Here is a 12,680-nt window from a genome sequence, read left to right on the forward strand (position 1 = left end):
ACACAGAGAGAAAAAAAAAAAATTGTTTTTTTAGACCTAATTTTCATTAAATTACTTTCTCCTAAGCCAACTCCTGAGCTTGAAATTTAGGACTCTTTGCATAAAATTGAAAATAATATAACCACTTTCTTGCTAACACTTCACCATCTATTCCCACCCCCAACCATGGTCCAAGCCTTCTAGCCTCCTACCTCTGTACTTACTCATTCCCACATTCCATTTTAAAGTACATCCTTTAATGCTCAGTTAAGGCCATTGCTCCATGAAGATTTCTGTAATTCCATTCTATCCCCAGGTAGTAATAATCTCTACTAGCACAGAATATCCATAGTATCCTGTACCTCTCTTGTGGCCCATTTTACACACTTCGTGTCCCTTTCCAGACATGTTTTATATCTTCTATTAGATGATAAGTTATGTAAGGAAAGACTGCATGTATAATTCACTTCCATAAAATTCACACTACCTTTCTCAGAGCTATATGTATAGTAGGAACTTTTTTTGTCTTTCTCCTGACAATTTTTTTATGCTTAACCAATTCAGGCCAGTTTTCTAGTACAGACAGTGTCATCTGCCTTTCCCTCTGAACTTAAAAAGCATTTGCTTCGCTTTGCTCACCAGGTCTGCCGTGAATGGATTAGCATTTCACAGTGCGGTCTTTGCAGAGTGTGAATTTGGATTTATGAATCTCTACGAAAGATAATGTATGAGGGCGGTCTGAGAATTTTATTCACTCAACCACCTTTCTAAAAAAAAAAAAAAATTTAGTTATTTGTCAGAGAGAGAGAGAGTCAGGCTGAGGGAGAAGCAGGCTTCCTGCTGAGCAAGTAGCCCTGCACTGGGTCTGTCCCAGGACCCCGAGATCATGACCCAAGCTGAAGGCAGATGCTTAACCAACTGAGCCACCCAGGCATATGCACCCAAACATCTTCTTTAAGGAACTTCTTCTTATGAGCATTCTTTGCTCTACACGACACATTATGGGATATATTTTTATTTTTAAATTTTTTTTATAAATATATAGGGTATTTTTATCCCCAGGGGTACAGGTCTGTGTACATTATGGGATATTTTTAATAACAGCGAATGAATCCTGTGCCATCCAAGATAAATTTAGGACTATTCAGGCTTTCAATGTTTACGTAGACATAGCAATATCTCTTCCTTTCCAGGGAGAACATGGAAGTCCTGGCCAGAAGATCAGAATATCACAACAGTATGACCTCAGGATGATTGGGTGAAAATTTGAGACCAGACATCATCACAGGAAGAAAACAAGAAAATAACAACAAAAAGGCTGGAATACATATTACTCAGGAGGCTCCTGTGCTCCAGGTGGATTAACTAAGAAGTTAAGGAGCATACTATCAGTTATATCTGAGAAATAAAAAAGAAATAAAAGAAATTAAAAAGTACTTATTGAATTTAAATTATCCTAGGAAAAACTTGCATTCATCATGGTCTTGAATGTAATGTATCTTACTCTTCTTCCTTGAGAAATATGAAATAAAAGAGAAAAGAGGAAGTAATTAGAAAAATACTTTCATCACCTCCAAAGTCTTAGAAGCTTCTGTTTATGAGAAACAACAACAAAGAAAGCTGCAGAGCTTGCAGTAACAGATGGTACTAATTAGTGTCTCAGAATTCATTAGAAACCATGTCAAAGTTGACTGGCTATTTGCAAAGATACTTCTGATCAGTTGTTCTAAAACTACTTTCATAAATATGTTAGGATATTCCATACTATTTTAATAAATGTTGAAAAATCCAAAAAAAAAAAGACATAGAGATGTAGACACTAATTTGTTATTATTTCGCAGCAATGACAGGCCTTTGTCAAAGCTAATGAAAAAGTGTCCCTCCATTTCCTATTAGATGACTTTAGAATGGAGGACAAAGGGAATGGAGGGAATAAGCAGCTTAGTCTCTATAGCTAAAGGTTACGAAAAAGAGGTCAGATATATTTATGTCTTTCTGATATCTACATTTATCTCTATTGACTGCATATTCCAGACAATCCCAATGACTATGTCCTTTGTTCCTGCTCCCCATGAAAGGCTAAAAAGATATTTCTTTTAGCTTTTATATTGATGATTCCAGAAACACATGGACTAAAATGATAAAGATTCTTAGTATAAAAATGTTTCATACTGTCTTACTTTGTCTTTTCAGATGTTTTTGAAATAAGACTTCACTACCTCTAAATCATTGGTTACAATGACACTGAAAAATTTCACCTATTATACAACTTTCACTAGCCATAAGCCTTTATTTTTCATTTGTTTTAATTACTCATAAATATCTTTGCCAATTGAACTGTCAGAGGATTTAACAACATTTTTGTTATCATTTAGACCAGCGTTTCAAGATATACACTGAAATTACCTTATAAAATATCAATGCCTAGATCCCACTGTCAAAGATGTAATTAGTCTTGTATGTCACCTGGGAATCAATAATTTTTTAAATTTTCTTACATATTTTTAAGATGCAGACAAGGTTGAACAATAGCAATTTCAATCAAATGGCTCAACAATAAATTTCAATATACCTTTTAAACCTTGGTGTACTATTGTCACAAAGCCTAATCTCTGCTTCACCATTTTTTTTTTTTTATTTCAGGTTTTTCTATTAGATATTCTCCAAGTTCAGGAAATTCTCCTGGACATCAGACACTAAATCTGCATACAGATGACCTACTTAACAGGGCACTGATACATAATAGTTAATAAATGTCCTATAAAAGCCCATTCCAGGGATGCCTGGGTGGCTCAGTCAGCTAAGCATCTGCCTTTGGCTCAGGTCATAATCCCAGGGTCCTGAAATAGAGTCCTGCATTGGGTTCTCTGCTCAGGAGGGAGCCTGCTTCTCCATCTGTCTGCCACTCCCCCTGCTTATGCTTGCTCTCTCTCTCTGGCAAATTAAAACAAACAAACAAACAAAACATTTCAAGAAGGGAAGGAAACAAATACACAGTTACCACCACTTAAGGTGCTACCCCCATTACCTCTTACAGCCATCTGGAATGCTGACTGTTTGTTCCCTGCCTCAGTGAATATAGTTATTTTATTTTATTTTATTATTTTACTTTATTTTATTTTATTTGTCAGAGAAAGAGCACAAGCAGGCAGAGAGGCAGGCAGAGGTAGAAGGAGAAGTGGACTCCCCACTGAGCAAGGAGCCCAATGTGGGACTTGATTCCAGGACCCTGGGATCACGACCTGAGCTGAAGGCAGCGGTTTAACCAACTGAATCACCCAGGTGTCCGAATACAGTTCTAATAGCCACTTTTACCCTCCACTAATTGCAGACACTACTACTTGTCCTATAACATACAAAGACTGATTCACATTTTCTTTTTTCTTTGTCATGGTTTATTTCTATGGAAGTCACAATAATAGCTGATTTTAAATAAATTATGATCAACGAGAGCATGAGCTTGTGACTCAAATTGTAAAAACTTTTTAGAAGTCTTATGAATAAAAATTACTGTATAAGCAATGTAAATTAATGCCAACATTGATTTGCTCATCGTGACATTCATGTAGCTTCTCCTTTTGGACTCCATGTGCTCTCCAATGAAATATTGGCTGTATTATATACTACATGGAAAATATCTTATAAGAAACAATTGTATTTGCCAGGAAATAACTTTCAATTGTTGAAAAACATCTCAAAAATGGAGAAAAGCCATCAATCAGGGATAGGTTCTGTACTGAAATAGATACATAATTATGAACTATGGTAATCACTGCTGCCAATATAGATCCTCTATTCCTATGCTTAATTGTCCCCTCTTTCTAGCTGTGCAAGATGCTTTTTGTGCAGTATCCTAAGGCTGTCACACCTAAGTCCAGGTAGGTGAGGGGATGGAACTTAAATGATAACCAATGGGTATTGTATGGAAGTGTTGAATCACTAGATTGCATACTTGAAAGTAATATACACTGTACATTAACTAACTGAAATTTAAATAAAAACTCAAAAAATTATGACTTGATATTTTTGTCCAACAAAAGGGAAAATCTAGGCAGAACTGGTCATTAAGTTCTCGGTAGCCATCAGACTTCAGAAATTAAATGATCATTCTGTCATATTTTTTTAAAGAAAAAACACTGCAAGTGACCTACATGAATCAACAAGCCTGTACAGAACACATTTTCTACACCAAGACCATACAGCTGTCACCACTAACAAACAGCTCCATGGTAATCTCAAATTCCAGGCACTTATTTTATGAGAGAAAAGATAAATGGGAAAGAGGCAATCATCATTACTCATCTACCTTGCTGGGATTTCCATCTTATTTGCTCCAGTTTCTTCCTCACAGGCAAGGCGGAAGATAGATGGGAGGTGGTTTGCCAGACTCATTTTGAGAAATTACTGATTGGGAGATTAAAACTGACATTTATTTTTGCCTCCATAAAGGCTCTGAATCCTGAGATACCTAATCATTAAAGTATTTTAAGAGTGAATAAGTCTTAAAAGCCCCTGACAATTTGTGAAGCTAATTGTACCTCCCACAGTTTTGTCCATCATCTGGACTGGGTAGATTTCTCTCTCAGCAGAGAGTCTGTTCCTTGGAAACACTATAGATGGACACAGAGTGTGGATCATTAAATCCCCCTGTGTGGTTATCAGAGTTTGTCCGTGGGCTGGAGTTGTTAGGCAAAGGATGTGGGCCGGGTTTTGACGCTGCAGTTCCTGCAGTCTCTAGATATATTTCCTGTTAAAGCAGTTTTTGTTTTTTTTTTTTTTTCCTTCAGAGTTGGATTTCAAAGTCACCTTCTCAGCGATGTATACTGTTTTGTCGCCCCTGAAGAAGAATGCACTGACTACAGAAAAAGACATTATTTTCTGGCTCAGTTCTTGCATTGTTTTACATCTTGAAATTCGGGCTACTAGATCTATCCTTGAAGGATGAATGAGCCAAATTTCCACTGTGAGTAAATACACAGGCAACTTAACAGCTAGATAAGTTAACAACATGATGGAAACTATCCAATTTATGAAATTTTTAATTTTTCTGGAGTTTTGAATCATTCCGCTGTACTAAAGAGAAAGGTTTCAGCTTTTGTGTAAGGAACAATACCTTTGACTGGATGTGAGTCTCTGGTAAATTCTCAATGCCTGATTGACCTTCCTGGATAATCTTCCATCTACCGACTTTTGAATACTATGAAATAAAGGTTACTATGTAGGAGACTATAAGAGGAAAAGTGATAAAATAAATAGGTTCTTCCTATAAGGAGAATGAATATAAAGAAGAGGTGGTTGACCTAAGCAGTTGTAATAACATGTAGAAAAAACAAAACATTTAAAATACGGAAATTTTTAAAAGTTCACAATTAATGCAAGTGTGTTAACCATGGAGGAAACATCCTCAAATATGATTATAAGAATTAGAAAAGGAAAGAGATCTTACTGGATAATCAAAGTAATTACTAGAATGTTCTAAAAAGAATAATAGAGGGAAGTGAGGAAACCATTAAAGCAGCTTTCAACCACTGAGTCTTGACACATTCCTGATTTTTGATCAGTTGTGAAGTACATTACAAATAATTTAGGCACAATAATAAAGTATGAGTAGTCTTTAATGATGTGCTTCTTTTTTTATATATATATACAAATTGAAACAGATATCAAGTGCTCCTTTCAATAACCCAGTCACACTTTCTAGCCTTTCTGCTTATTCTGTTGTGTAGGAGACAAATTGCTTCCTAGGAGTCACACAGGCTCATCTATCAGATGTACCAGAGCAAAACCTAGGAAGCAAACAAACCAATGATCCAACAGAAAAGATGAAGAACTTTTCCATGATCAACATGCATGGAGATAGAGGGTGCCTGGGTGGCTCAGCTGGTTAAACATCTGCCTTCAGCTCAGGTCCTGATCCTGCGGACCTGGGATCAAACCTCTTGTCAGGCTCCCTGCTTAGTGGGAAGTCTTCTACTCTCTATGCTCCCCACCCCCCCAACTTGTGCTCACTTGCTCACTCTCTCAAATAAATAAATAAAATCTTTAACCATAATACTCATGGAGACAGAGAGATTAGATGTCATAGAGGGCAGTTAACAAGTTCTTTTTATAATGTGTGCTTATGATTCAGGAATGTTCTTTTACGAAACTGTGTCAGTATTATTTCTTCACTTTCTCCAATATTATTGTGCAGAAAAAGATTGACTCTCAAGAAGCTAAAAATCAGTAAAAGAAATAAGAAAAGTGTATGCTTACAGTTCATTGAGCATGTACTCCTTTTCAGGTCTCCGCTAAACACTTTCCGTATATTGTTTTATGTAATCCTCATGAAAACATAGGAGTTCTGGTATCTCTATTTTATTAATGAGAAATATTCTGATTTTATATGATTTCACATCATATAAATATTAATCAGAGGATTGAGGCCATATGATATCCAACTATTAGCAAAGTAGATGTCTTCCCTATTGCCTTGCACAAGAATAATGGCAGTCAGAACATGATAAGCACCATAAGAATGTGGAAAATTAAGAACTGTTGGATCACAAGATGAGAGAGACCTCTTTGGTACAGATTCATAGAAGTCTTTAAAAAACAAGTAGTATCTCAGACGATGTAAACCAAACTATTATAAAAGTACCATCAAGTCCCTGTGTCTTAGGGGATTTTTGTTCAATCTCCTCAAGCTCTCTCTTATGCTAGTCAAATTACCAATTGAATTATGAGTGTGGCACTGCCTTTGGGACTTACACACACTTAGTGAGAAGAAAAGAAGTTACTGTGGGAATTGCCATCCTCTCATATTCTCCAAGAACTGCAAAAATCTGCAGATTCCAGCGGAGACTTGAGACGTCATTTATAGTGTGCTATCTTCCTACTCTCGAGCTTGAAAAGGAACACTTGATTTGCATTATTGATTAAAAATGCAATTTAAATTGCCTTTGTGCTGAAGTGGTTTGTGAGATGAGAGTCATCTCACAAGAGATGATTTCATGAGAAATCTTTTTTTAAGAACATCTTGAAAGAAACAAAACAAAAGTTCCAGGTCTCATTAGCTTCATCCAACAACACAACAGTTCAAGTATTCTACATCCATCTTGAGGTCTTTAGTTCTCCAGAAGCTGAAGGGATAGGGGCATGTGGGGCTTCCAAACCCATGTGTGTCATCAGAGCACCTCAGGGTAGCTTCATCCACACACTGTGAATCTCAAGGATCCTCTCGGTCCAGAAGAATTCTAAAACCCTTATATTTTTGTTGTTGTTGCTGTTTTAACTCTTATGATTTTAATAGCTTCTTTTATTCAGAGATTGCCACTTACCTAATGATTAAAATAAAACCAGAGCTGTTTCCTGTATATTCTTGGTTTCTAGAGGGCAAAGCTGAAGTTTATTTATTACATATACATAGTTATGACAGAAATTGGGAAAAACCTATTCTAATTTTATTTCCTCAGTTCTGAAATTCCTCTTTTTTTCTTTGTTTTCTATATCTTGCCTAACAAGGATGATCTTAACTTAGTTATAATTAAAGTACACAAACTGTTTTGTAATTTGCATGTCAGTCATAGCAAAAGCATTTTCCATATTACTTCAAAGTCTTCATAATTAGGATTTTAATGACAAAAATAATTATTTATTATTACCATTTATTATTATCCATGAAGCTTGCCCTTAAATTTTAATCAAAAGAAAATATAATATACAATTTTAAAACCACTGTACCACAGATTATGGGAGTATTTACTATTTTGTTTTATTTCTCTGCATGAATTCTGAAAACTATATTGATATCTATACCTCATTCTTATTAATATGTGCTAATTTAAGTATTAAGATAATTAAGTATTATCCCTGAAAGTATGGAGGATGCATATAATTAAATGAGATAAGCAAGCAAATGGACATATCCTAAAGATCACATGCTTGGAGTTTGTTCTAGGTGAGGGACAAAGGCGGTGACAGGCAGAAATGAGTGAATCATTATTCATTCTATTGTCCTTATCTGATGGTGGTACACCTCCCTGTTCTCCCATACTTTCATTTTATTCTAGTGACATGTGCTTTGCTCTCAAAATATGCATGGTCTTTGGTGGTACACCATCCTGTTCTACCTTATTCTCATTTTATTCTAGTGACATGTGCTTTGCTTTCAAAATATGGTACAAAAGACAACAGCTTTTTAGAGTTACTTTCTTTTTTTTTTTAAGATTTTATTTTATTATTTATTTGACACAGAGAGAGAGAGATCACAAGTAGAGAGGCAGGCAGAGAGAGAGAGGGAAGCAGGCTCCCTGCTGAGCAGAGAGCCAGATGCGGGCAGATCCCAAGACCCTGAGATTATGACCTGAGGCAAAGGAGCCCCTAGAATTATTTTGCTAATGGTGAAATTTCCAACAGTGGATTTCATTAGGAAACACTCGAGAATTTCTTCTACCATTGAAATTGGGCTACAACTTTGTCCGCACTGTTTTGTAGGCATACTGGAGTAAGTCTGAGAGGTTTTATAGTTACTAGGTCTTCTAGGCATTTCTGAAAACATAATTCTCAAGTCTACTCTGCTCTGTTCTCATCTAGTCTACTCTGTTCTCATCGTATTTTGGGTCTGTCCCCCACTACAGGATGAAGTGCATAATGACTAGTTCAAGAATCTCCATTGGTCCTTTCTTAGAACTTCTTTTTCTCCACTGAGATATCCTATCTTTTCATTTATTGTGAGTATATTTTCCTACATTTCATTGAGCATAGTTTATTAATTGACAGAGGACTTATCTACTTATAACATTCGGGTCTTCTCAGATTTGGCCTCCATTGCTTTTTCTCTTGACAATGGGTCACATTTGTTCTTCCAAAGAATGGTGAGTAGGTAATATTTTTGGTTAATAGGCAATAATTTGTTGACTACAAACAGCAACCTTGTCTCCTAGGCAGTAGGTCAAATTTCAGTTTGGTTTTTTGTTTATTTATTTTGTCCTATCTAGATAAGGTTGCTTAGAGTTTTCCCACATGTAAACAGTTCAGGGCCAGCCAGAGATTTGAGAAAAGTTTATACAAAGATTTGGGGTCCTCTTCTCTGGCTGTATCTGTTTCAAGGTTCAGTCCTTACCGTTTTGAACCAGTAATCAATCACCTTGAACTCTCTTCTCTAATTCTTCAGGTCAGAAAGTCTGCAAATTATTAGAGCTTTATTTCTGATGTGTGACACCAAATGTCAGCTGCCCTGTTCTCAAGTTAAACTAGCAAAAACTCACCAAGTGCAAACCCCTTCCTCCAAGTTTTGATTCTCCTCATTCTCATTCTCCTTTAAGTTGTTACATTTTTGTATTTTTTTCCAGATTTTGTAGTTGCTATCTCTGGCAAAGTAAATCTGTTAATGCACTCAGTTGGCCACAGAAGCAAAATCATGCCAATAAATCTCTTTAAAACTAATAATAGAAACAAATTAAAATACTCAGAAAATGCCACAAGTCTATCAATCACATGAAGAACCTTGGATCTGTGCCCAACTTTGACCTGATGAATAAAGAGCAAACTTCTGAGAGTACCTTCAGATTCTTTCAGGAGTCAGCCATCCATAGCCTGGCCATGCTAGAGGTTTTTCTAGAACAGCTCGAATACAGATCTCATCCACAAAAACCTTGACTTTTGTAATGGCTTTCTAAATCATTTCTTCTATTATTTCTCTCTTTTTTCCAATTTTGCCTGAACCTAGCTTTGAGCATCTTTCTGTTCAAAAATTTTAATGCCTCATTCATGGTCTGATTAATTTCCAGTTTCTGAGCCTAACTTTTTTTTTTTTTCCACTTTCTCCCCTCAGAAATGGTAAGAAGTAAACAGTAAATACAGACTGGGAAAGCCAGTGCTCAGTTTATGATGAGTAGGTCTGTAACTCTGGAAAAATGTTTTAACTTCTCTGTATCTAAGCTCCCCAGCAGTAAAGTGAAGTTACTAGAGCACTACCTCATAAGGCTGTTTTACAGATTAAGTGAAGGAACCCTTGGAAAGCGTCTGAGAACAGTGTCTGGCACATGATGCCCCAGCAAAGTGTTAATTACAGTTTTTAATATCTGCATTGTCAGTTCCACTTTCTGTGAAATGGGGAATATAGTTCTATTTGAAAGATGAATGGTTTCCATGCAACAATTTTTTTTAAACTCTTCCAATTTGAAGGTTTCAGCTATATAGAACTATATGCCATGTCTTGCTCTGTACATTATACCTTCCCCAGTCAAGCTGACTTTCATGAATATGAAATGACCTTCTCTCCCATCTCTATTTGTTGAAATTCTTACCATCTTTTAAGGCTGAGCAGACTTAATACAATTCACCCAAAACTATTCCTGATATCACTCAACTAACCATCTCTCCATCCTCTTACCTTCCAAAGAGGCACTTCATGCATTTCTTATACAGTTTTTTCCATTCATGCCATATTCCTTCCCAAGAACTGTGGGATGCTTGGAAATGGTAACTGTAACTTTCCCATCACAGAATCCTTAGTAGTTCTTTAAGCATTACCTATATATAGTAAGATATCCACAAATATCTAATGGGTTGAAATAAAACACATTACTCAAGAATTACATTAGCAAATAAGAAAAAGAAATTTTAAAAATATTCATATTTCTACCAAGAGAATTAAAATGTGTAAGTTGTCATATTTTTTATATGATAAGCCAAGTTGGTGATATCATCTTTAAAAAAGAGCAAAATTTCTCCCTGGAGCATATTTTAGGAGTTTGGTTAACATGCAGTTTAATTTCATGGTATAAGTAATGACGTTATTTTACATTCCAAAGTCCAGCCACATGGCCTCTTTGGCTCAATGCAATTCACAGCTAGCAAAAACTGCTTAGTGCTGGATTTCACACCTGGTCTCCTGGGACCGGATGGAGGAGCAGTAAATAGTATGGAGAAAGATCATATAGATGCCTGAGAGCCATCTGTGCACAGTGGTATAAATGACAAACCAAAGCATTTCATCTGTCATCCCCAAAGTTAAGCTTCTACCTAGGGGACTAAAACATAAACAGAGGCAGAGTTTTGTTCTGTTGGGCTGACAGAAACTTCGCCTTCTCATCTGATTGAAAGCAAATGCAGAGTGTGCAGGCAAATAAAGCCTGTCCCATTATCAAGTGCTTGTTCCTGCTGCAGAGGTGTGATTCTATAAGGCTGCCCTTCAAGCTGTTTTCCTGAGATCCATCTGGAATTGTTTACACAGTGCATCTTATTTGTTTACTTCTAGACATCACTTTTTGTCCTCTACCTAGCCTAAGTGCTGCTTTGTAGATTCAGATATTAAAAGGCAGACTGATTTGGTGGGTTATAGAAAAGTCAGATAATTTGTTTGTACTCCTTATAAACTCCCATATTAAAGTAGAGGTGCTCTGAGAGACTGCACATCCCTGTCTCTGTTTTGCAAGTATGGAAACAAGCTTCTACGCTATATCAATAGCAAAAGTTCAAAATAATAAATGGCCAACATTGTGGGATGCATAGCCTGATTCTCCTATAGCCTGCCAGCAAATGGTGGCTTTACAGCCTCGTGCCCTGATTGTCTTCTGTTAAACAAGCAGGTTATTTCAAGTTTGGAAAGACTGCTCTAATTCTGACTCTCTAAATTAAGTCACCTGTGATTGTTTCAAGATTATACAGGTTGTTGGTAGAATTCATTTCCTTAGGGTTTTAGGCCTTATATTTCCATTCTCCTGCTGGTTGTTGGTGCTGGACAGTTTGCAGCTCCTTAAGGCTGCCCCTCTCTACTGACAGTCCATAGCATGTGTGTTTGTTTATATTATTTCAGGTCATGTAGAGTGTGATTCTCTAACTTTCTCTTCCCCTACCACCTGGAGAAAACTCTACTTTTACGGGGCTCATAGGATTAGATCAAGCCCACCCAGACCAGATCAGCTGTACCATATTACCTTATCTAATTACAAAAGTAAAATTTTAAATTTTCATGGTCTGGGCATGTATACTGGAGTAGGAAAATACGGGGGGACGTCTTAGAATCCTGACCAACACAGCATTTCATATTTTCTATAGGTATGGTGAATAGTAACTTTTATTTTCTGTGAAGGTTTCTAATTGGTTGTCCCTAATATATAGAAGCATTATTTTTAAGAGTTAGACCACCAACAGAATCCGGGCAAGACTATGTGAATGATGATTTCAAGTCCAGAATTAGGTTGTTATATGCAGAAGTTAAGGAATTTTACTGCTGTAATTAAGTTCCCAAATCAGCTGATTTTGAGTTAATCAAAAGGGGGATTATCCTGACTTGAGACTCTCCTGACCTAATCCTTAAAAGGGACTGGGCCCTTCCTGAACAAAGAGACGGGAAGGATGAGAGACTTTAATGCTGACCTGGAAACAGCAAACTGCCAAGCTGTAGAGAAGGCCAACTGTCAGGGTATTAAATGGTGGCTTCAAAGAGCAACAACTCTCAGTTGACAACCAGAAAAAGATGGAAATTCTTGGCCCTATAATTATGAAGAACTGAATTCTACCAATGACTGTTGAGTTTGGAAGAGAACTCAGCATCAGATGAAATCTCAGCTCTGGTCAATATTTTAATTTCAATCTAATAAGACCCTGAGCAGAAAACCTAGTTTGTATATTTATTGGTATTTCTATTTATCTTATTTGGCTGTTATTGTCCTTTAAACCTCATGAATCATAGGTTTCTTCAATCCTCAGAAATT

General features: G+C 36.5%; 1 long non-coding RNA gene across 2 annotated transcripts in view; it reads right to left on the bottom strand.

The window, feature by feature from the left end:
• Window positions 1-588: 588 nt before the first annotated feature.
• Window positions 589-12,680, bottom strand: part of LOC131824723 (uncharacterized) — a 34,438-nt gene continuing 22,346 nt past the window's right edge. For both annotated transcript variants that reach the window (XR_009350957.1, XR_009350958.1), the window contains exons 3-4: window positions 10,355-10,494; window positions 589-1,491 (exon numbers count right to left, since the gene is read on the bottom strand). This is a non-coding gene — a long non-coding RNA (uncharacterized LOC131824723). The remainder of the gene's footprint in view (window positions 1,492-10,354; window positions 10,495-12,680) is intronic.

This window comes from Mustela lutreola, chromosome 2 (genome assembly GCF_030435805.1).
Source record: "Mustela lutreola isolate mMusLut2 chromosome 2, mMusLut2.pri, whole genome shotgun sequence".
NCBI lineage: Eukaryota > Metazoa > Chordata > Mammalia > Carnivora > Mustelidae > Mustela > Mustela lutreola.